The 27,013-nt window shown below is 36.7% G+C and overlaps 1 protein-coding gene across 1 annotated transcript in view; it reads left to right on the top strand.

The window, feature by feature from the left end:
* Positions 1-313: 313 nt before the first annotated feature.
* The window catches only part of HTR2C (5-hydroxytryptamine receptor 2C), a 1,304,377-nt gene continuing 1,277,677 nt past the window's right edge, over positions 314-27,013 (top strand). The window contains exon 1 of the mRNA XM_044057465.1: positions 314-445. The gene's annotated coding sequence lies outside the window, so the exon portion shown is untranslated. The remainder of the gene's footprint in view (positions 446-27,013) is intronic.

Raw genomic sequence — 27,013 nt, 5'->3', positions numbered from 1 at the left:
TATTTTCTTAGATCATTTGTTAACCAAGTGTAACTTTCAGGACAAAACTGCATAACAGCAGGCCAATATGCTCTTGGTGAGATTCAAAAGAAGGTGAGTATAATAGTTTGGCCAAGAATACAGTGATACCCCTAAATGTGTGTCCATTCAATCTAATGTTAAATAAGTAATTCTTCACTTTGTACAGAACTGTACCAGTGTAGGAAGCACAGATGTGTAGATGAATGCTACATAGCTGAATTATTGCTTGGGAGATATGACAACATAAAACTAATGATCACTTTTGTTTCTCCATGTGTTTATTAACAGCAAAATCTATAAATCAAGGCTAAGGATTTCAATTCCAAGAGTGATAAATGGACAAAATGGACATTTTACAGTCATGTTTCTTGATGATTAAAACAACTGCTGAGCTGAGCAATTGGATCAAACCAAGAGAATGGAGGTAAGGTATGAGGATAGGGAATAAAATGTTAAAAAAAACTGTGATGCTGAAGATGTAGGAAGTCCATTATGACCACTATTAATGCTGTAGGTTTTATGTCTGTTATATCGCAAACATAAATTCCAGTTACTTTGAAATTATTTAGCGTCTTTAATTAGTAAACAGTGAATCCTGTGCTCATAGTTTAGTAGCTGTGTAGTACTTATAGAAGCAGCTTTGCAGAAGTAGAAGCAAATGTTCTTAATGTGAGAAAAGACGTCATATCCTTCTTCAAACAGAAACTAATTAAGTGTTCTTCACTTCAAAATATGTATATACTTAATCCCCACCTCCTTCCTTGGTGTGCCAAGAGCTTTCTGTAAAAAAAAATAACAATAACTTTGCCTACATACACATATTTGTTTTCGGAACACACAGTGTGTAAAAGTTGTAGATTTTAAATCATAAAGCACAAACAACCCATTAGACATTGAAAATGAAGCAGTGAATGGTTAATTACTCTCTCAGATTGTCTGGTGGAAAATGAGTCCTTTACTAGGAGATAATCAGATTCTTATTCATTCTAAGCATCTTAGTTGATTAAGTTGGTGCTTTTCACAAGTTAAAACTTCACAGTTTTGCATGTTAATCAAATACATGATTTCAAGTTCATATTTTTATAGATGTTAACTTTCAGATCTAACAAAATCAAGCCAATAATTTCAGGCAAAGTGCATTAAACATGTCTGATGAGGATAAATGTTTGATTTTCTGAGGGGATACATTTGCAACTGAAGAAAAAAAGACAGCTCTTTTTTCAGTCTCCCCATTCCTTGTTCATAAAGTCTTTCTTCAAAGTTTTCCCCGCACTGACAAGCCACTAGATGAAGCATTAAATGCCACAGGGTTTACAAGATGAATTCAATTAATGTTTATAGTGTCTGCATATACTGTCAAAAATCAGATTTGTTATCAATTACTAGCATTTCTGAAGTACTGTGTATGCCAAAAAGTATTAGGTTTTGGTTACACATGAAGTAGTAGAATTTATGGAATACACCTACATCTAGTTATAATGAAGACCTTTCCAAACCAGTCAGATTTCTTCAAGAAATAAGCCATTATAATTAATACAGTCTAACCCTGGATTTTAGTGGATTTCCACTACTCTTCATATGAACTTGGCTGTGATTTATTGTTTGACTGACATTAACAACATATTTTTACATCTTTTTCCACATACTATTTTATGGCAGCTACCATACATAAGAGATTGCTGAGGCTTTAATTCTAGATTTGATGAAAGTATTACACAGTGATCTTGCTGTGGGTTATGACTGTATACTCTCACTATGTGCAACCATCTCTAACAGTTAAAGCAGGACATCTTGGCATTAGTTCTGACATATTTATTTTAGCATATCCTCCTATCAATGCATATTCATACATTTCTGGCAGAATTACATGTATGTCATTTTACTGTTTAATTTGCTCAGTGTACACTTATATACTGTCCATAACTTCTAGCATCATTACAAGACAGACTATGTCTATGCCTGTATATTTGTTTTATTTTTTATTCAGTTTTTATCAACAATCACAATATAACAAAACAAATATATTATTAAAATATACCAAATAGAAACTGTTTACAGTCATCTATATTACTGTTTTTGTTAAGAATTAATACAGATATTATTAGTATTTTTCAAGTAAATCGCTCAATTTTTCCATGCAGCATATTGATGCATGACGTTAGGTGTTCTCGTCTTAATAGGTAACAATTCTTTCTTGCATGCACCTTTTGCTAAATTTATACATTCAGAGAATAGTATGTCATTTTTACATTTCCAATTTAAAGTAATACCTTTTGTTGCAATTGCTAAAATTGATCATAAAAGAGACAGTGTTTTTGAATATCTTCTAGAATTGGAGCATTAAACAATATTAATGAATTTGTTATTATACATTTATCTTACCCCAGCATTTATCTTACCCCAGCATGTGTGAAAAAAAAATGTACACTCTTTCCAAAATGGAGATATTATTTTATATTCTAGTATATGTAGCCAGCCTTCTTCTATATTATTCTTACATCTCCAGCAATTAACATTTGATATTTGTTTATCATTGCAACATTATGGGGAGTTATATAAGGCCTATGCAGATATTTCCAAGTAAATAACTTCCTTTACAGTGGAGATGATGTTTTGTTTATCAGTGTAAGTAATACTGTTTTATGCCCTTTGGAAAACTCTGCATTATTAACTGTTGTAGAATAATCCCAAAATTTTACTTCTGCAGAAGAACAATACATTCTTAATATTCTATATATTTTTGAAAGGTATGACTTATCCTTACCTATATTAGCACTGATGTTAAATAAAAATTCTAAAATTTTGGGGACTTTTTTACAAGTGAGTTTAAGGACAATTTTAATTTATCATTTACAAAATCCTTACAGCTTTGCAGACTCAATCAATTATTCTGTTGTAAATTACATATGGCTAATAAATACTCAGCTGTATTTTATAACCATGTATAAACTGGTGCCAAAATATGAAACTAGCTTTAAAATCAAGCATTTGTCTTAGATTATGAATTGTTAAACATTCAATAGTAAATGCTATGGAAACAATAAGAATCCACCATCTTTTATTTAATAATTATTGTTTAGATATCTACTATATGTTGATAAAATAAAGAAGCATTTATTTTTACTACTCAGACAATAATCATTTAATATCCAATAGAATTTATTGTAATCAATTTCTGCATGTGGATCAATCTTTAATTTATTATTACATATCAGTATTTTTTCTTTAATTAACTTCCACTTAGAATCATATGAATTATTTAACCGTTGAGATGTAATTTGAATACTTGCTGCTTTTAAGTACAAATCAAAATTAGGGAAGCTAAAAAACATAATTTTCCTAGCTTTTCATATGCCATTCTAATGAAATACTATGTTTATTAGGGGACCACAAAAATTTAAGTAACACAAAAATTATTTAAAAAAAAAAATTTATTTGGGGATATGATTAAAGACTGAATATAAAACAAAATTTTGGTAATATAATCTTCCATAGTGAAGAATATTTTATTTCAGCTATTAATTTGTTGTGTAATCTTATTAGTTATACCTGTATTGTTAACTAATATTAGTTCTTTACTACTTGAAGTAATAGTAACTCCCAAATATTTAATTTGATTATCATCCCATTTAAAATTACTACACATTTTTAAGTCTAATTTTAGATCTTTGTTAATTAATAATGTATTGGTTTTGTTATGATTGAATTTCAGTCTAGAAATATCATTGTGATAATCCATGGCTTTGATTATATATTGTAATGATGCATCAGTATTACCAGTAACCAATCTCCAAATAATTGTATTTTAGAAGAAGAATTCTTTCGATCGAAAAACCTTTTATATTTTTATTTGATTTGAGGTGATTTGCAAATGGTTCAATATATAAAGCAAATAAAAATGGAGAAAGTCGACATCCCTGTTTTGTACCCTTTAATATTCTAAAAGATTTAGATAGGAAAGAACCTATTTTGATAAATGCAGTTGTGTTATTATATAACATCTTGGTTAAGTTTATAAATTCTACAGAAAAATTGTAGTCTGCAAGAACGTTAAATAATTCCAGTTTACAGAATCAATTGCTTTGTCAAAATCTAAACCTATAATTAAAAGTTATTTTTCTTTTTGTTATCAAAATCTGTTAAGGTGTTAAGTCTACTAATGTTATCATACACTCTTCTGTTTACTATAACATCTTTTTGATCATTGTTAATAATTTGTCCAAATATTTAGTCTCTCTGTCAGTATTGACATAAACATTTTATAATCTATGTTTAGAAGTAAAATAGGATGATATGAAGAATGAAACTTAAGGTATTTATCTAGTTTAAATACTAGTGAAACAAGTACAAATCTACAAGATGGGGGTACATTTGATGTATATCTATTATCATTAAATGCTTTCACCAAAACCTTTAATATATTTTCTGGCAGCAATTTGTACAGTTCAGGGATTAGTCCATCCAAACCTGGAGCTTTATTTATTTTAAGATTTTTAATTTGATCTTTGTCAGTATTGACATAAACATTTTATAATCTATGTTTAGAAGTGAAATAGGATGATATGAAGAATGAAACATAAGGTCTTTATGTAGTTTAAGTACTGGTGAAACAAGCACAAATCTACAAGATGGGGGTACCTTTGATGCATATCTATCATCATTAAATGCTTTCACCAAAATCTTTAATATATTTTCTGTCAACAATTTGTATAGTTCAGAGATTAGTCTATCCAAACCTGGAGCTATATTTATTTTAAGATTTTTAATTTGATCTTGAATTTCCTTAAGTGAAAAAGATTTATCAGTACTATTTATTTGTTGTTTAGTTATCTTATTGGTAATGTCTTCTTTTAGAAAGTTTGCATGACTATTGCCATTTATCATTTTACTATTATTATTATCGATTTATTCATAATGATTCATAAAACATTCTAATATATTCTCTAAATCAGTATCTGTTTTATTTTTACTTCAATATTTATATGAAATCTTACTGATATGATTTAATTTATTAATTTTCTTTGATCTAATTGCTAATCTGTGTAAACTTTTAGAATTTACTGAATAAGATTATAATTTTATTAAAAATGATTAAGTGTTTTCGTCCATTGAATCATCAATCACATCAGTTCTAAAAAGGAGGGATTTATATACAGGAACCAGAGCTAATTAAAGGCAATTAAAACAATTAAAACACATATCATAAAATTTATTAAGATAAACTTGGAGATTCAGATTGTAAAAGGGAAACTTACATGGCTTATTGAACTCATCAGCCAGTCAGAAAGCATTCTACCTAAGACGCGGAATCCAATTACATCAATGTTAGCTCCAAATGGACAACACTCACAGAGCTATGGTTCAGAATGAGGAAATACTTCTGGCTAATGCAACATTGGTTTTAATTTACCAGAAGGCTTGAATTTGAACAAAAAACTTCTTAGTCCCTTAAGTGATGAATATGTCTGCTGTGGTGCCAGACCAAAGGGGACTGTGCCAAAAAAGACATATGTAGCAGTAGTGTCTTCCCAGGCTAACAATAAAGTAACTAAAAGTATGTCTAATGCTATGAACATAGTTATGAGTGAGAAATATGGTGTTACACAAGAAGTGTGCTGTTTAGCTACTAATGCATGAACTCAGAAAGGGCTGGCCAACTTTGAACAGTTTATTGGTAATGAGTATATTTTTAACACTGGCAGTGTTCAGGTAGCATGGTTCAAAGGAGAAAATGACTGTAATTCATGTGAATCCTTGAAGGATGTGATTTTATTGTTTGAGAAGAAATTGTTTTAGGTGAAACAGTTGCAAATGGCCAATGCTTATTTAACTAAAGATTTTTCCCCAAGGATTATGAATTTTTAAAATGCCTTTAGGATTGGTAAATGATGAGATGTGTGATGAATTTTCTATTTTATTCAATTGATTTGGTTCTCAGTTTATGAAATTGCTCAAGTACAGTGATATAAAATTATGTTCTTTGTTAACTGAATTTGAAAGGTTGAATACTTTTATTAAAAGCAACTTGATTTTTAAACAGTGGGAGGGATTTTATAATAAGTAATTTACTGTTGTGGAAAAGAAATGTTCTAAAATATTTGAAAAGAAAAATAAGACTGAAAGGGGCCTTAATCAGTATCGTAATTAACAAGTTTATTTGTGGAACAAGTATTATAGGATTAATGCGGATAGAAAAAGTTCAGTAAAGGCACCTGTTAATAACAATAAAACAGGAATGGATGTTAAGTACTATGGGAATACTTCACATTTTTTTCCACAAAGGGGGCAGACATTCAGGTACAGGAACTCCAACTATTTGAACTCAGGTCAGATGAAATTTCAAATCCCACACAAGTGGGAACAGCAGGTAGTGAACTTTCTTCATCAACAATAGAAATTTCTGAGGACAATATTTACACATACAATTGTTTTCACATTTATAATTATATAAAACAGGAAATATTTAAAGATCAGTTTTCATTATTTTCTAAATGGTTAAAGTTTATATCTAAAAAGAAATTTAATTTATTAGATACACTCATTGAAACTAAGATCTTTGTTAAGAAATTGAATTTGGCTATATTTTTAAAGATAAGATAAGTGAGGATGGTAGCACTAACTCTTTAAATTTAAAGAGAAGAAGTACTTTCAACCCCCCTTACACACCACCCTTGCAGTTTTAGAGAATGCTATTATTGACAATATAGATAGTCTACAGGTCAGGTACAATAAGAGGAGAATGAACAGGTATAACTTAACTAAAGAAGAACGGATTTCATTTTCAGTTTTAGAACAAATTCACATAGAGAATAACAGGGGAGGGCCAGTAGATTGGATCCTTGAATAGGAGGAACTGCTCTGGCAGCTCAGATGTAATGCTTTAAAAGAGCCTGGTCTGAATGACATGTGTTCTATTTCATGTTTTTTAAAACTCAAGTCTGAGTTTCATTTGTAGTAATTGTCATTTTATAAAGTATATGATGTGATACACTGGTTCCTTGGTGAACAGTAATTTAAATAAGTTAATGAAAGACTTTTGGAATAATGTAATTTATAATTATTGCAAAATAATTTATATCGAATGGTGTAACAGCATTGTACATTGCAATGCTTTTTATCTGCCTGCTGGGGGGTTGTAAATTGTAAATTGTATTGTATTCAGAGTGATTGATGGGGCCTTCAGCCTATCATTTTTTAAGAGTCAAACATGTGATATATCAGTTCAGTATATAATCAAGTCTTTAATGTTTTTAATTCATTCTGATGAAGTCTTGAGGTGAATGCCAGATGAAAGCGTTAAATAATAAAGAGGTTCAGTGGTGGTCAGTGTGTCTCCTTGCAGTTTTGTTTTCCTGGTTTATTGGTGCTTTGTACTTTTAATATTCGAGTAGTAGAAACTAAAATGACAGGTGAGCAGTTCAGCTTCACATCAGGATGCAGCACAACTCATCCAATGTTTGCAGCAAGACAAATAATTGAGAAGAATCTAGAGATGAGGAACGAGTATAACTAGGGATTCCTAGACTTGGAGGAAGCATTTGGCAAGGTTCCAAAGAAGCTGATTTGGGCAGTTGTAATGTGGTTAAAAGTCCAAGAAACAGTTGTAGAATTAGTGCAGGCTATGCACAAGGACTCGGTGACTCAAGTGCAAACAGCGCTCTTTCTCATGGAGCAGTTGCCAGTGGGAGTGGGTGTGCATCAAGGTTCAGCTCTGAGCCAACTGCTGTTCACATTGGTAATGGACTACATTAGCAAACAGGTCAAAGGGGACATCAACAAAGCTGCTGTTTGCAGATAATTTGGTATTGCAAGCAGACTCCCTGAACAAGAACTTCAGCAATGGATAGGGGAATAGAATGCAAAACTGAAGGCACATGCGATAAAACTGAGTATAGATAAGACAGTTGTAATGGAAGCAAATTGAGGAAATCAGAAGAAGCTGAGAATTGAGAGACAGGAAAAACAGTGGAACAGGTTAACAGCTTCAAGTATCTGGGAGTGGTTGTTGAGGAGAAGGAAAGTCTGAATAAGGAGATCTAAGCTAAAATTAGAGGGTCAGGAGCCAACTGCCACAAAGTGTCAGGAGTAGTGTATGACAAAAGAATGCCAAAAAAGCTAAATAATAAGATATATAAAATAGTGATGTGACCAGTACTACTGTATGGTACAGAAACCTAGACAGTAAAGGCAGAGCAGTTGTGGAAGCTGGATGTGATGGAGATGAAATGCCTGAGAAGGGTGTCAGGATGCACACTATACAACAGATCAAAAAAGGATGACATAAGAACAGAAGCCAAAATAGCTCCAATTGCAGGGGAAGGTCAAAAAGAACTGATTATGGTGGTTCACGTACATGTACAGAAATGCAGAAAACAGTCATGTGAAAAAGATTTGAGACAGACAGGAAGAAGGTAAGAGGAAAACAAGGGTATCTAGCAAAAAGGTTGATAAATTTGTGAAAGAAGACCTGTGACTGTTAGGCATGAGTGTTGAAGAAGACAGCAGAGTGACACTGAATTGAGAGAGATGGCGACGATTGACATGGCAACCTGATCTCAAGTAAAAAATGGAAGAAAGCAGTTGATGATGATGATGATGATGATGATGAAGCTCCACAAAACTTGTTCTCAGCTACAAATATTTGATAATGACAATTCTGCTTTAGAAAAAATCTAGCACTTTCAAATTCTTGGGTCTGTGGCTAGACCACTCTCTCAGCTTTACTCTTCATCTTGACAAAGCCAGTAAAAAGGTTAATTTGCTGCTGTTGTGGTTCAAAATACAGTTCTCATTTCCATCCAAAGCATTCAGATAGGAACCTGGAACTCCTTACCTCTATCCGTCAGATGAATACCCTCCACCCCAACCTGTCCTTTAAAACCATTCTGAAAGACTTCCTAGCAAAAATCTGTCTCTGTTCTTTGTCAAACCAAGGAAAAATTATATCTCTAAATATGAACAAGTACCTATTCATACTTTACACCTCCTTACTCCCCCTTCTTCAGTCACTTTTATTTTTTACTTTAATCAATTTCTTTACCCTGAATCTCTATCTAGATATGCTATAACCCTGTTTTTTTCTCCCACTTCTAATTGCAGTTCCTGCTTGTATTATACTAACTTATCTTTAATTTCATGAAACAGGCTAAAGTTTCTCTAAATATTAAATCATTGCCATATAAGTTGTATCTGTTCTTAAATAATGTTTCCATATTATGTCTAACTTGGTATAATTGTTTAAACTGAAGGGGTTTTTTTTGTTTGTTTTTTTATTGTATTATTTTTGAAGATTGTAAACTTATTGTTCTTAATATGTCTTTGTAATATTTTTGAGCTTTTCTCCCTGGGCCACCACTGTAACATTTACAAATGTCAGTCAATAAATAAATAATAAATACAAGGAGACTAAGTCACATGTCCTTTTATAACTAGTATGTACCTGCCCTAAGACCAAACACCTTCTGTCGAATAGAGGGCCAGGCCTGTCAAGATAAGGGTGAATTTGGGAGTAGCCATCCAATCATCCAGTTCCTGCTAGAAAGCAGATTAAGTATACTGCTATATTCCAGGGATGGGGAAGGCACTGTCTAACGACCCTGTCTCTCCTCCTAGTTTTATTTATTTGTTGATAAAGATTTCCATCCTTTTTTCTAGTATTTGTGGAACAATTTGTTTTTTGGAGACAGTAAAAGTGCTGCAATGTCGGGTCCCTAATGGCTAGGAAGAGAAGGTATAGCGCTCAAGAGTATATAAGATGCAGAAAATGGAGCCAATTTTTCCAGTGTTTCCTAACAGCTTAGTGTTTTCAAGCCAGTGACCTTCATTTTTGGGAACCTCTGTGGTCTCTCTGCTTGATATTCCTCATTAGGGTACATCCAAATTTTATTCACTGATTGGTGTAATCAGTGCTGAGTGTAGCTGAACAGTGAGGCTCTAGATCTGGATGATATTCCCCTGGCAATTAGCTACACCAAGTAGAAGGACTTCCTGACCACTGTCATTACATTGTGATCAAAATAAAGGGAATTGTCAACCCACATTGCAATGTCTATAACACAGTTTTTATTTTGGAGATGGTATGTTATCTATCGTTTATGTTGTGGTATGTCTACCAAAGGTGACAATGTTACATGTTTTAGCATTTAAGTTAGGCCCATTTTTGTACCTAGAATGTGATATGGTAGTGACTCCCAGTTTACAGACATCTATAAACTTAGTTAGCCATAGGTCTTGGTTCATGTTTGAAGATCAGAAAAGTAAATGTCAAATAAAGAGTCCAAGCATGAAGCCATGTGGGACTTCATTAGACCTCCCTGCTGTCTAATGATGCTTCTGCTACCCTCACTGTGTGGGATCTGGCCTTCTGCCATTTTGCAGTCCATCTTGCCACATACAGATCTATTTGTAGGGCATTACACTTAATAATGATTAAGGCATGAGGGATAGTGTCAAATGCTTTGGCCATTTAAAGGTATGCCATATTGATAGCATGACCACTGTCCAAAGCTTGTATTACCCTCTCAAAGAAGTTGACCAGATTCAATAGACAGGATCTACCCTTTACAAAGCTAAACTGCTGCTCATGTAGTCTAATGAGATTTTTAATGTCATAATTTATTAGGTTAGTTATTGTGAAAATAGGTGAAGCCTGCCAGCCTAGCCAGATAGAATATTATAGATAATCCTTGTCATTTGTAAATATTAATGTAAACCACAGGCTTGTTCTCTTAAGTGTGAAAACAATGCATTGCATATTGAACTGCAAACATGTAACAACAGTGCACTCTGCTGTAAGAAAGCTAAGTCAAGCATTTTATGGCTGTCTTTGATGTCAAAATTCGGAGCTGATATGTCTGGATGAAGGAATTCTGCTTATTGTTTTGAGGCCAGAGTTAATGGCTAGAATTTGCATGTATAATTTCTTTTATTGCTCTGGTTCCTGACCATCTGCAAGATCAAAGGGCCTATTAACCTCTGAGTTCTGTTAGCCTGGTAACCAGAAAGAAATGATGTAATCTAAAATTAATCAGTAGTACTGTGTTATCAATTTAAGGAGAGAAAGAATCAGAACATCATAGCATTTGTCTTGAGAACATCCAACATCATCAGCACTGCCTGTATCTAGATGCAAGTAGGATTTTAGAACTGTGTTTTCTCTTAGATATAGCTAGGAATTAGGAAGATTAGACTAAGTGTTTTTCTGTGTTGAAGTCCATGGTATTATTTTAAGTATTTCTCTATGATCTCTGAACTCTTGACTAGTACTGTTTAGTAAGAAGCATTGTCTTGTGTTTTTATTAATTATTGTTAAATATTTTTAAACCTTTCAACTGTGGCTGTTTTGTGTAGAAATAATTTAAGCTCTGAGAGTACATTACATGTATATAGTGATAATTTACCAAGTCACTCCAAATAAGTCTTGACTGTTTGGTTGCACTTACCATTTGGATAATAATATTGCACAGTAATAATTGGACAACCTTCAATAAGGGCCTTTGAGTAGCTGATAAATATTAGCTGGGTGATGGCAGTGATTTCTAGCATATAGTCTGGCTAAAAGGGGCACAGCTGGAGAACCTGTGCCAGCCTTCCCCAGGAATGACTGTGTGGCTGTATATAACTCTTATCTCAATGTGTGTCTGTGTAAACTACTTGGGCAGGGACACAAAGCACTGGTTGGACAGAGAGGGTGCTGGAGGTTTTAGCTTGCCCACTAGGCTGAGATGTGGACCCTATAGCTGTGCCAGTGGGGAGTGTTATTGGGGACCTGGAGATAAAGAGAGAAACCAGCCCCAGACTGACTGTGATCTCTGTGTGCTCTTAAAGGAAAGTGTACCTTACTGTGTGTGTATTTGTTATCCTTTCCCTATTAATGGTGAGGATTGAGGCTCCTTGATTACTGGCCAGTGCACGGGCGTCACAATTATAATATGTTCCATGGTTTTGCAAATCAGCTTGTTAGGCTGGGATCGGTAGTGGAGTCTCCCTTATGAAGTAGCATCACCACAGCCATACTCCAAACCTCAAGGACAAAGCTACTGGCTACATTTAGGTTAATTAGTTTATGGAGGGATCTGGCAGAGTCTGTCTAGTGTTATTTATTGAACAGTCAGCCCCACAATGGGCTCATATGTCTTAGACATAGTACTCGCCAACATGGGGGATCACTGCACTCCCTGATAAGATCGAACCATGAATCAGTCTCATTCAGCATAACTATTGAGCCTGTTATCACTTGAGGAATAAAAAAACTAAACAATTTCTCCTCAGCCTATTACCTTGAGAGAATAGGTCATATCTGCACTCTCCAAAGCCAAAAACACAGCTTCAATGGGACCAGATAACATCCCAGCTTGCTTAATAACCAATCAAAAACAGTACCTAGGGGACTTACGTGGTGCCCTTTTTAACCACAGCCTCAAACTGGCTATGTTCCCACAGATTGGAAAGCAGCAACAGTAATCCCCTTGCACAAAGGGGGCCATCAACTGACCCTGGGAACTATAAACCCATAAGTCTAACCAGCCTCATCTGCAAGGCCATGGAAAGAATCATTATGGACCTTATGAACAAGTACATACTCAGCCTTCAATCTATATACCCAACCCAGTTTGGCTTCATTAAGAGTAGATCATGCTTGTTAAACCTGGTAGACTTTTTTGAGAAAGTCACCAAAGACCTGGAAGAAGGAAAGACAGTATACACTGCCTACTTTGACCTAGCCAAGGCCTTTGACACAATCCCCCCACTCAGATATTATAGAGAAACTCTCCCAGCTGGGGATTAACCCTTACATCACTAGATGGACAGCCAATTGGCTGACTGACAGAACACACACTGTCAAAGTTGGTGACTCCACCTCTAGCAGTAGACCAGTGACAAGCAGTATACTGCAAGGATCTACACTGGACCCTTTACTGTTTGGAATATATTTCTCAGAAGTCCAGGCAAATGTAGATAGCCTTTGGCTAACCAAGTTTTCTGATGATTGCAATCACTGAGTTTCCCAACAATATTAACAGACTGCAGAAGGGACTAATACAGACAAATGATTGGTGCCAAAGCCACAGATTAAAACTAAATGAAAAAAAAAATGCATTATTATTCCTTTTGGAAAAGCTGAATTCCCTGCTAATTACAATATTGACAGCACCCCCCCCCCCTTAGTTCAAACTTAGTGGTACAAGATTTGGGTACACATCTTGATAGCAATCTGAACTTCAAACACCAAGTTTCCACAGTGGTGAGGAAAAGCCTTCTACATTGCGCATCTCTTAAGTAAGGGTATCACATTCATGTCTAAGGATGTTATAAATCCACTGTACTCAACCCTCATCAGACCATTAATTGAGTAAAATGCTCCCTTTTGCATGTACTTCACCAGACACCTGCAACAGCTGGAGAGACCCCATGTTTCTCATCAAGAAAATGCAAGGACTGCAAACCACGATTTATTTCTCACCAAGAAAATACAAGGCCTCCAAACCATGACTTAAGTGGAAAGACTGAAAGCTCTGTCACTGTACTCTGGATCCTATGCTGAAAGGCAACTTGTGCCTGGCCTACAGGGCAATCTCTGACCCTACCCTAATGGAAATGCTGCAAATCCACAAATCAAATGGCACAAGAGTCACTCACTCACTCTAGGGATCTTAACATAGCCTGTGACATATCAGAACATACTGGAGAGACAGATCCATCTCCCAGAGACTGCCACTCTTCTGGAATAGACGGCCAATTCACATGAAGCAGAGCTGCTCCCTGACCCTATTCAAACACAACCTATATAAATGGATGGGTGACTGTAAATTCATCCCAGGGTGGCACCCATGGATAAGGGTAGTCGATGGTGACCACAGACCCGCTCTATGAATGTTGCACATCTAACCAAGGACAACTGGGACAACTCAGGATTAATGTGGCTAGGCTTTTAAGGGCTCTAGGGTTGTAGTAACCTCCTATGAACTTATGAACCTATGAACTTATTATATGTTCCCATGGAGACATTCTTTATAAACTTGGAAAGCTTAAGTACACGTTCTCTAGGGATGATGGTGTGTCTGAAAGCCACATGGATAGTTAACTATGGGCAGTTGTCTCTAGGGTGAAATTTGTGCTAAATTTGTTTGCTAGCATGTTTGCGATGTCTAATGGGTCTGAGTATGTGGTGCCATTTTGGATGAGTTCAGAGCGATGTTGGATGCTGTTGCTAAATTTCCTAACATACCTAAAGAAGGGTTTGCAGTTATCCTAAGTTTCAAATGCTAACCTAAGCTCATGAATGCCTTAATAGTCCTAATAGTATTTTTACAAGTTTTTAGTCAATTTTTTATGTTTACCTTGATAGGGGGTCATTCAATCAACTGTATATTTGAAGGAGTTTTTTCTATCATTGTAAAGTTTATTTATATTGGACCATGATAGTGTTTTATTTTTAAATTTCCCATTATAGTTAGATCTAGTTGGAACTGTATGTTTTGTAAAATTACTTAAGAGAGCAAAGAACTCCTTTTTGAAGTTACTTGCTGTAATCATGTCTGTGGTTATGATGCTATGAGTGAACTTTGAAACATCTTCATAGAATTTGATGAGAGTTGTGCATTTGAAATACATGAATTTAGAAATACTGGTACACAACGGTTCAGGATTTTAAAGATGAAAGTTACTAGATTGAGATCTGACTGGAGTGAGGAAGGAAATACCACAGTGTATGAGGAAACTGTTCATAAGAAACAGACCAAGAGCACTGTTGTCTCTGGCAATTCATAATTTAGGGCATCTTCTTCTTTCAACTGGAGTATGGCCTTCCCTTGGTATCACCTGTTTCCAAGGCAAATGCCACACACAAACACAACCAGTCCCCAAATAATCTACAGGGTCATCACTCTCTTCTCTGAGCACGAACACCATTGCAAACCCTAGAAAAAGCAAAATGCTTCCCAAACAAGCAAAGGTCTGACCTCCTGTTAAGCTGCAACTATTCAAACTTGTATATAGCCAAACATTCCTACATTTAGCAGCTACACTTGTCCGACAATCCCATACTACATCTACATGAATCATGAGGATCCAGCTCACTTACTATTAGCCAAAAAAATCCAAGCTTCACTGCACACATCACTGCTTCTCTATCCTCTTCCCAAATCTTTGAGATCAATTCTTTCCTATTTCAAAGAAATATCACCATACCCAGTTTTCGAGACACAATTAAAAACTCTTCTTTTGAAACCTGCTAAATGCCAGCGTTATGCCCATGACCTCATTGCCTAGCTTATCCATATTTTTTCACTAATAACCATTTTACGGTTAGAGGGCTAGAGGGAGTATATCACACTTACCTTAACATTTGACTTTTTTGTATATAGTGCATATTAGTTCTCATTGCTGCATAAGCTGATTTCAATTTCAGTTAACTGAATAAAGCAAAATATTTCTCATACTGGGTGCATAACTATACTTAGCCTGGTCACTACATTACTTTGTCCTTGTATGCATTGTTTTGCATTGACACTCTATCTGGTATATGTGTCAAGTGTACACATTTTCACAGAATGTCCACATTTTTTGCCTCATATTTCTGGTCAATTTTTCAGAAAATTGTGGTTTTCTGGCAAATTAGTGGCAAATCATTAAAGACTGAAGTTAGAAAATAATGATGGATATTTGAGTTTCAGACTTCATACTCTTCAGAAAATTAATGCTAACGCAAAACCTGTTGCTGTATCAACTTTTTAAGGGCAATATTTAAAAATTATACCTATATGTGAGCCTTTTTCCCACTTTTATGCATGGCTTTGTCCAGATGTTTTGCTCTAAGAGGTTGAGAGGTATGCTGTATTGTATACTTTAATTTTACTGCTTTACTTTTCCATGGGCTAAAACTGAAATTCATAATTTTTGAATAGTGCTGTACTTCAGTTAAAAATTCAGATAAATACATCTTCATCACTATATTTTCCACATCTGCAGCATTAGTTAAGGCATTGTTAAATGACAGGTTGCTGTCTTATAATAACCATATTTGTATGTTTTTATCATTTATTCTACATGCAATACTATCTTTCAGCATCCTCTGTAATGTCTTTCTATAATTATAGACTTCAACTAATTTTTATCAGCTCAGCTACATACTCTGACATAGATTCAGTAAATTTCCACTTACTACACTAAGATTTATATTCCCCTTGAATCTCAATTTTTCCAGGATTACAATGATTTTGTGATAGGCTTACCAGTTGCAAGTATGCGTGTCACTGGTTTGGTAGGATTGTGGGAATTTCAGTGAAATCCAGGTTACAGTTGTTCAAGCAGACTATTCTATATTAGTTTGTAATGGCAATAACAATAAGAAGAGGTCTACTAATTCTCAGTATTTCTTTTTAGATCAGGTTATTGCATAATGTAGAATACACAGTGGTGCAATTTTCTTCTATGATTTCATCTTCAACTGCAATCTATTTTCATGTCTCCAGTCTCATAGGTTCATAGGTGTGTAGTAGGCTAATGGCCCTGGAGCCTGCACAAGCCTAGCCCATAGAAGTGCCCTGGCATCATGCCAGGTGACATTAGTTCCCAGTGCCTCTATCGAGTAGAGCCACTGGAGTGATCCCCAGGGTGAACTTTCTATTACCCATCCACTCATCAAGATTTCTCTTGAAGAGGGATAGCGAGGTGCTCTGCTTGACATGTATGGGTATTCTATTCCAGATCATGGGCAGTCTTTGTGTGAGGAACCTGTCCCTCCAGCATGTTCTGTTGATTGTAGTAATGAGGTTGAGGTCTCTGGAGCGTGTGGTGCTGAGGGATTGGGACTTGTTTAGATGCAGCATTTCTAACAGAGCTGGGTCAGACATGGCTTTGTAAGTCAGGCAAAGATCACCTCTAAGTAGGTGATATGAGACAGAGAATAGCTGGAGTCTTTTGAGTCTGTCCATGTAGGACATATTTTTAATGCCTAGGATCCTCTTCATGAGGTACTTCTGTGGCCTCTCCAGCTGTTACAGGTATCTAGTGAGGTACATGCCAAATGGGGCATTATACTCAAGGATTAGTCTAATGAGGGAAGAGAAGAGAGAGAGATGATAACCTCTTTCTTCCTGGATGAAAAACCCTTGGTAATGAGATGTGCCACATAGAAGGACTTTCTGACTACAGTCGCAATTTGGTGGTTGAAGGAGAGATTGCTGTCAACCTGCGTCCCCAGAGCTCTTATAATCCCTTAGTGGGAACTGAGTTTTTACCAAAGGGGTTGATGACACTTTTTTTGCATTAAGCTTAAGGCCATAGTTTCGACACCAGTCATTGGTCTCAGTGAGGCCTTTCTGCAGAATGGCTGCATCACTTGGGGAGTTAATAATGGCTCCCAGCTTGCAGTTGTCTGCAGACTTTGTCAGCCAGAGTCCCTTTGTGTTGGCCTGGACTTCTGAGAAGTAGATGCCAAACAGGAGAGGACCCAGGACCGATCCCTGTGGGACTCCACTTGTGACTGGTCGGCAGTCTGACTTGGAGTCAGCTACTTTCACACTGTGTGTTCTGTGAGCCAATTTGCAGCTCACCTAGTGATATAGAGGTTGATGCCTAGTTTAACGAGTTTATCAATAATTCACAAGTGAGGAATGGTATCAAAGGCCTTGGCCAGATCGAGGTAGGCTGTATGCACTGCCTTACCTTCATCCACAGCCCTGGTGACTGACTTACAGAAGTCAACCAGGTTGAGCAGGCATGCCCTCCTTTTCACAAAGTCAAATTGCATGGGGTCTAGAGTTTGGAGATTTCCTATATATTTGTTAATCAGGTCCATGATCTTTCATCCATAGCTTTACGTATCAGACTTGTCAGGCTAATGGGGCTATAATTCTCAGGGTCTGTAGTTGCTCCCCCTTTATGGAGATGGATGACTGTAGCAGTGCGCCATTCAGTAAGGACAAAGCCTGAGGTGAGGCTGAGACTGAACAGGGCACACAGATGTGTTGCCAGTTTGCTTTGTAGTTCATTTAGAACACAGCCAGGTATATTATCGGGTCCCATGGAAGCTGTATTCTTGGCTTTGGACAATGCAGCTTTAACCTGTGCTGCAGTAATGCTGGGTGCCTGGCATTCTTCTGGTATTGTGATTGGCTCTTTGTGGGGGAGAAAGAGGTAAAGTTGGCACTGAATCTTTCTGCCAGTATGTTGGCAATATCTGTTGGCTCAGTATAGGAGATACCATTGTGCAGAAACTCAAAACAAATCACGGTATTGCTGTGGAGGTTTTTGATACAACTATAGAAGGCTTTGTGATTGTTTTTTGTGTCAGTCACAATTCTGCCTTCATAGCTGACTTTAGAGGATTTGATGAGAGATTGCAACTTTTTGTTTAGTCTAATAAGGGAGTTTTTCCAGTCTTGGAACTTCACCTTTTTCTGCAACAGTTTCTTCCTTCTGTTGTAGAGTTTATTAATGAAAGGGGACCACCAGATTGGCTTCCTTTTTTTGGAGAGAGTCATGGTTCTGTTGGGTATGGGTAATTCCATGCATTTATGTACATGTTTGTACAGTACATTGGTGTATGATGTGGCTGTCATGCAGCTATTTTCCATTGGCATTGGTGCTGTGAAGTTAGACACATCTGTTTTTAGGAGCCCAAAGTCAGCTTTGGAGAAGTTTTTCAAGGTGGTTACCTTTGAGGGGGGTGTGGGTGAGATGTGGATTTTCATGGTGATTAGTTTATGGTCAGATTTGACCAGGGATAGACTGACTACTGGTGTAGAGCAACAGTCACCCATGTTAGTAATAACCAGGTGAAGGATGTTGCTTCCTGTAGTGAGGGTCAGAATGAGCTGGTCCAGGGTATTGGAATTGATGAATTCCAGGAAGAATTGTGCCAATGCATTGGTGCTTGAGTAGTTTTATCAGTTGATGATGGGGTAGTTGAAGTCTCCTAGTTATGAGAGTGTTGGTTTGGACCTTGATAGATTCCAGGGTGCTCAGGAATGTGGAGTGAGAGTCTAGGATATGGTTGGGGACCTATAGCAGGCTATGACCTGGATTGCCATCTTATCCAATGTTAGTTGTACCTGAATCATCTCAGATGCATTATGTTGGGCTGCTAGTTTGGAGGTGTGCATATCCTTTATGAATATGGAGACACCACCACCTTTGGAGCTACAGTCCTTGTTTCAGGGCCGAAAGGTGTGGAATGAATTATGGCCTGGTAGTGCAGGGGTGCTTTCTGCTGCTTTAAACCAGGTCTCTGTTACAGCACAAATGTTGATGTTCTCCATTTTGAGGAGTGCTTCGAGCTAGTGCATTTTGAGATTTAGACTATATTAAGTTTGGGGGTAATCAGTACTGTGTAGGTATGGAACTAATATTGCATAGTTGTGGCATTAGTCAAGTTGTTATGTTAAAGTATCCATCTGATTTGCACAATACTTGATTTAAAATCTTAGTAGGAGTGTCAGACTCAACAACACCATTCCATGGCCAGGTGAGTACCTCTCAGTATTTCCTTAACTGGTGGCACACTTCTTTAATTGATAGGGGTTCTGGAGACTTCCACTGAAAGGTACTGTAGGCTCTAATGACTGCTGACATTCTCAAAATCTATTACTTTTGGATAAGACCCATGCTTTATAGTCAGGTGATCTACGATGAAAAAACAAAGTGCAAAAACTTCAAGGAGTATGGCATACTCAGTGATATCCTTTGGGGAGAGTGTTGCAGTTAGAGTTTTTTGATAGATTGTAAATTGGAGGACAATCCCACAATTTGTGGAGGAAAGTAGGCTTCTCCTCTCTGCATCCTGAGCACAGTGATGCAATAATGAAACATTTGGTGCTTTTGTAGCTGCCCAATAACCATCTAGTAAAACACAGTATAAACTTGTTTATGTACATATGAAATACTTTTTTGTCAATTTGATCAGGGATGTGCACTACCCAGCACCACTGTATGGGATAAGTGAAGATTTTGTCTACAAATAGAATGAGAAAGGTGACAAAAATACGGTACATCTGATTCCAAAAATATATCGATAGAAACACCCAAAAACCATGAGTACTGTAACACAACTCATAACTTTAATATGGGTAAGTGCTTTCACTGCAAAATGCTGCTTCATCAGACTATTAAAACACATTTAAATTGCAATGTATATAAAGGAAACAATGTGTTCAAAAATATAAAAAGCTCACAAAACAAATCACATGATCAACTCTGACTAAACAGAGATACACTGTATCAAACCTAGAATTCTATAGCCTTAAAGGCATAAAACAACTTACTATGAGAGCAAATAAAATAAGGCATAAAATTAAGCATAAAACTGATTAAAATCTCCATAATTACCTTAGCTTCAAAACAGGTTTTAAACAAATTTATAAACCAAAACAGTGGTCTGAGTACCCAAAATCAAAACTAGTAAACCTGGAATAAGGCACACATGGAGCTCAGCAAATGGACAACTTCTTTAATGAACACAAGCACAAATAAATCCACAGCAAACGAACTCACAGCAGCACAGCACAGCAAACAAACTCACAGCAGCACAGTAACACTGTACAAGTAAATCCACATACGTTTTCGTCAAAATAACTTCATCAGATACCTAACCTCTCTTCCTTTGATGAGTAAATAAACTAATCAAGTTCAAATGAACCAATGGATAAACAGATTAAATTAAACATGTAAAATGCATTGAAACACATGGACCTTAAAGGTAAATGAATCTGAATGTTAAAACCAAGTAAATAAATATGTATATATATATATATATATATATATATATATATATATATATATATATATATATATATATATATATATATATATATATATTTACTTCAAATATAAACCTTGATTAAAAATATATATATAAAATGTTTCATATAAATATTACAAACACAAACCTGAAATGCTTCTAAAATGTATAAAATATATATAAATATACATGTATGCCTTATTCCAGGTTTACTAGTTTTAAACAAATTTAACCATTCAGTCCTTTATCTGCTTGCAGCATAATTATCCATAGTAGTTCCCTTCCTTCAATCTTACCAGAACAGTCACCCATCCTAAGACCAAAGTCCATATTCTCAATTATCATAAAGGTAAATGAGTGTGTATCTCCATTCTGAATTATATGTCTGGCAAGCACATTAGTTTCATTGTGCTGCCTTATTTGCCTGACATATTCCCTTATTCTTTCTTTAAGAGTCCTCCAACATAAAAAGACATACATGCTATACACTGGGCCAAATATACTGTATCTTTAGTATTACAATCAGCCACCAAATTATATGTAAATTTATTATCTAATGATGGATGAATAACGGTACCTTCTGAGTTAATATAACCACAAAAATTGCAACTACCACATGGGAAAATCCATCTTCAAACTAACCCAAATACCTGTTTATTTCTATCGTAACATAACATTCTTTTCACATTTTTATTATTTTTGCATCTATATTTAGGTTTCACACCAACTAAATGCTGCAGCTTGTTATCAGTGGTTAATATATGCCAATTTCTTTCAACAACTTGGCGTATCTTGTTGATATCACTAGAACAGAACAAGGAAACAAGTATAATGGTTTCATTATTCAGTGAACTAGTTGGAGGGGATTGTTAATTTATATTCTTTGAAAAATAAGGTTGTGCTATACTGCCTTGCAATTGTATTGTATCATTTATCGTTTCCATGACTCCCATTTCTTTATAACCTTTTTGAAAAAACTCAAAAGTTTAATATCTTTATTAAAAGCACACTGTTCACTATTTAATCTCGACATCCTGATACTTTGGCTGTTAACAATATTCTTATATACAGATTGTGGATGCATACTATGCCTATGTAAGATACAGTTCCTACGACATTCCTTACTGTACAAACTAGTACTGAAAGGCCCATTTGCATCCTTAGTCACTTTAACATCTAAGAACTCTATCTGTTCATATGAAACCTTGGCTGTAAACTTTAAAAAAGAGGTAGTTATCTGAATTTAATTTACAAAATCATTAAAACGTTCAGTGGTCCCCCTCCACAACAAGAACACGTCATCAATGAAACATTAATAAAAAGAGACATATTGAGTAAACTCATTGCCTTGTAAAATATACTGATGCTCCCGTTAGGGTAAAACAATGTTGGCATAGCTATTGGCATAAGATGTGCCAATAGCTATGCCATATCTCTGCTAGTAATAATTACCTGTTGATAGGAACACATTGGGTTTGGGGAATTTGCCCTTACCATGTGTTCATGTGGTCTCAGAGTTGGTATATAGAATTAAATGGTGTGAGGGGTTGAGGTGGTGGTGGGGTTGCCTCATGCAATAAATGTTTTATTATTATTATTATTATTATTTTTTTTTTTAATTAAAAGATTGCATATGCTGAGGCTTTTTCTTGGCAACATGGATATTGCTGTGTTGGCTTCCATGTTTTTGATCATCTGCAGCCAACATTTGTGCAGTTGACTTTGGGTGTCTTCACTTATAAGTGGTGCACCCATATTTATATATATATTCTGAAGATATGAAGTCAGAATTCAATCCTGTTCACTACCAGATTCAGTGAAACCGAATCCATTACCCATGACTGTCAGTGCGCAGGAGGTAAATGCTGTTTACAGAATAAGCGCATCAGTCTGTCGAACAGGTTATATATACTGTGTGAGGTCACATCAGCCGGTAGACTAGTGTAATGTTTGTTTTCAACTTGCTTGCCTACTACATTTGCACTCTCAGACTATAAACTGAATGCCATTTGTAAGGTTTAAGACACCTTTTGAAACATCAATTATGACAATCATATCTGTTAATATGTCATTATCATTTTGTTATACCAATGTATTTCTCAAAGTATCATTAGGAAGCACTTAATTTTGCCATTCAAGTCTACCAAGATGCCATAAATAGGTTCTTAAATGAATAGCTTATTGGATGTTACAGTGAAAGTCTTTATTTGGATATACTTGTATATTAATTTTTTATGCTTTCACAGTTTTATAAGGCAGACCTGAGAAGTGAGCTTGTGAACATTAACTGCTCTGATATTGAAAAGATTTCATTATATGAGTAAAATAATTATACTGAATTCATTGGTTAAATAGTGCAATTTACAGCTGTCATTTTAAGTATAAACTAGAGATTTATGGAACACGTTTTGTTATTCCTTTTGGGATTCCTTCATAAATTAGTTTCCTACATTGTGTGCCCATTGTCAGGTCCATTTAAGTTATTTTGTGTACTTTGCACTGAAAAGTAATAAATAAACATTATGTAAGAATTGTTTTATCAAATCTAATCTTTCTGTAGACCCAAGTTTATGTTGTTAATTGTAATGGAAATTATCAAAGTGAGTGAGCAGCTGAATCTATTTTGTATATGAGAAACACTATTTCTGTTTACTATATCTTTCCAGTATGTGTGTGTGTGTGTGTGTGTGTGTGTGTGTGTGTGTGTGTGTGTGTGTGTGTGTGTGTGTGTGTGTGTGTGTGTGTGTGTGTGTGTGTGTGTGTGTGTGTGTGTGTGTGTGTGTGTGCGCATATGTGGGTACACATTTGAGAGTCAGAATGCTGACCTATTAAGAGTAGATTGCACTTAGCAAAGGTACATTTAAGGCTCAACTCAACTCAAGCTAGCACTCAAGTGTGCCAACTTGCACTGCATTTGAATTGTTTTTACTGCTGTTTTAGCTACTTTTCTGTAAAAAAAAAAAAAAAACTGTAAGCCTGTTCCCTACCTTTCTTGTAACTAGTGTAGTCCAGATACAGATTTGCTGTATCCAGGACTGTATGTAAGCTTCTGAGCTACCCCCCCCCCAAACCTTTCTGTGTTGGAGGGAAGCCGTCTAGCTTGTCAGTGGGAGTGGTAAGCAATAGGTAACCTGTCTACCACATAAGGAGTTGTTCTAGTTCAAAAATTGTAGTCATTGGCCATCTGGGCAATCTTTTCCATCTCTCTCAAATTTCTGATTTGAAAGCCCGCATTTGCACTTGTTTCTTTCCTGTAACTAGTCTAGTGCAGATATAGATTCTTAATTTTAGCACTTGAATTTGCTTATCCGTGCTCAGCACTTGTTCAGAACTTGTTGTAAGCACTAAATAAGCTACTAATTACTATAGCACTCAACCTTCCTCATTACCTAGACGAAAACAGTTTTTGCACTTGCTTTCCTCACTTGCTTAAAGAAAAACAGCTCTTGTACTCACTTTCCTCACATATGTAGAGGAAAATAGTTTTTTATTCAGGCATGTCCAAGGTTCAGCTCCCAGTGTTCTATCCTGTCTATCTGATGAATCTGGGCATCTTGGGGCAATGTAGAAATTGCCTCATGTACACAGACAACCCTCGCCCCCTACCACCCAACACTACAACCTGTGAGAGATGCACTTATCTAGCCAAACTGGAGGCAAAGCTCTCTCCAACCAAGACTGAATTTGGCATTCAAGAGGAGAAGGTAAACACTTGCACCACACCACACTTATCACATAGTCTCACTAAATGTACACCACCAAAATCCACACATAGAAATACAAAAACATTCAAGGAGGCTCTCATTAATAATCTGCCCAAGCAACAGAGACCTCCAAAGCAGAAACACAAGCAACTTCCACCCCCCAATGCAACCCAAATGACACATAGCCCACAGACTCAGTGTGCCACTCAACCACAGCCAATAAGGCAAAACAACGTATCCAACACACTAGTCATAGGTGACTCTATTCAGGCAAACTGATGTCCCACTCACCAAGCTAAATAAGGAGAAGGTTACTGTCAGCTGCCTGTCGGATGCCAGGATCTGCCACATAACCCACAAACTTAGGTCACTCCACAACAAGTACAAATATGACTCTGTCATTGTCCATGTTGGTGTGAATGACCTGAGATGTACCTCCCTGGACTACATGAAAATAGACATTGAAGAGCTCTCCGATCTTGTTGCCCAGGCATGTATGACCCTAGCCCTGAGTAGCATTCTGCCACTGCCCAGAATGATACTGCAGTACATGGACAAAATGATTGACTTCAACAATTGGCTAAGCTTCTGGTGTCATTCTAAGGGGATCCAGTATCTGGCTGCTTGGGATGACATGGTCGACAGACCAAAATGCTTTGCCAGAGATGGCCTGCACCTGTCGCCCCTGGGATTCTGGATACTGGCTAAGGCTCTTGCCACCCCTATAGTGCCGTTTTTAGGCAAGGTTCAAATGACAAATTTACCACTGTAACAGGAACAGGCAAGCAAAAACTGAGGGTAATGCTACTCAGTGCTAGAAGTCTAAATCTCAAAATGCACTCACTCAAGGCACTCCTTAAAATTGAGAACATCGATATCTGTGCAGTGACTGAGACCTGGTTCAAGGCTCCAGAGAGCACCCCTGCACTACCAGGCTATAACTCATAACACACTTTTCGGCCATGTAACCTGGACCGGAACACCAAAGGTAGAGGTGTGTCCATATTCATTAAGGATATCCACACCTTCAGGCTAGTTGCTCAGCATAATGCATCCGAGGTTATCCAAGTGCAACTAACTCTAGGCAAAACTGAAATCCAAATTGTAGCTTGCTACAAATCCCCCACCATGCCCCAGGATTCCCACTCCTCTTTTCTTGATGTACTGAAAAATATTAAGGTTCAACCAAACACCCTAATAATGGGCGATTTCAACTACCCCACCATTAACTGGGAAAACTACCTGTGTACCAACTCCTTCACACAACGCTTTCTGGAATTCATAAACTCCAATGCCCTGGCACAACTTATCCATACTCCCACCAGGAGAAACAGTATCCTATACCTAGTCATTACCAACATGAGTGACCAGTGTTCCACACATGAAGTAATTTCCTCTTTGGTCTGATCCCAACCATAAGCTAATTACCCTTGATATCCACATTCCACCCCCACCCCCTATTAAGGAAACCATGGTAAAAAATTTCTCCAAAGCCAACTTCATACTTAAGACAGAAGTGGTGAACTTCATGACACCCATGCAGAATGGACAATACTGTTACCACTGCTGAATCCTACACAAATGCACTCTATAAGCACTTACACGACTGCATGTATCAAGCTATCCCAAACAGAACCAAGATGCTATCCACCAAAAAAAGGAAGCCAATCTGGTGGTCCCTTGCCATAAACAAACTGTACAACAGAAGGAAGAAATTGTTGCAAAATAGTAAAATCCCATGAGTGGAGGAGCTCCCTGGTCAGCCTCAGTAAGAAGCTGAGATCCCTTATAAGATCCTCCAAAGCTAGCTATGAAAACAAAATCACCACTGATTCTAAGGACAACCACAAAGCATTCTATAGCTATGTCAAGAATCTCAATGGCAACATTCAGATCTGCTCTCAGTTACAGCACAATGGCACGAAAATTACAGAACCAACTGATATTGCCAACATCCTGGCAGATAGGTTCAGTGCTAACTTTACCCCCCTCATCCCCTAAAGGGCCCATATCTATACAGGAAGAATGCAGAGTCCCTGTAATCACATCTACGCAGGTAAAAGCTGCACTCTCTAAAGCCAAAAACACAGCATCCATGGGACCGGACAACATCCCAGGCTGTATTTTACATGAACTTCAGAATGAACTGGCTCCCTACCTAAACACCATGTTCAATCATAGCCTCACATCAGGCTTTGTGCCCACTGAATGGCTTGCAGCAACAGTTATCCCACTCCACAAAGGGGGAGCCACCACTGATTCCGGGAACTATCACCCTATTAGCCTGACGAGTCTGTTCTGCAAGGCCATGGAACGTATCATCATGGAACTCATAAACAAAGACATTGGTAACCTCCAAACTGTGGATCCCACCCAGTTCAAGTTTGTGAAAGGCAGAAAATGCCTCCTGAACCTGATCGACTTCTTTGAGGCAGTCACCAAAGCCATAGATGAGGGTAAGGTGGCTCACACAGCCTATCTTGACCTCGCCAAGGCTTTCGACACCATCCCCCATTCTGGAATTATAGCTAAACTCACTAAACTAGGT

This window comes from Protopterus annectens, chromosome 15.part0 (genome assembly GCF_019279795.1).
Source record: "Protopterus annectens isolate FY-2018-M chromosome 15.part0, PAN1.0, whole genome shotgun sequence".
NCBI lineage: Eukaryota > Metazoa > Chordata > Ceratodontiformes > Protopteridae > Protopterus > Protopterus annectens.
The sequence above is the reverse complement of the archived record's forward strand: the minus strand, read 5'-3'. Positions and strand labels throughout refer to the sequence as shown.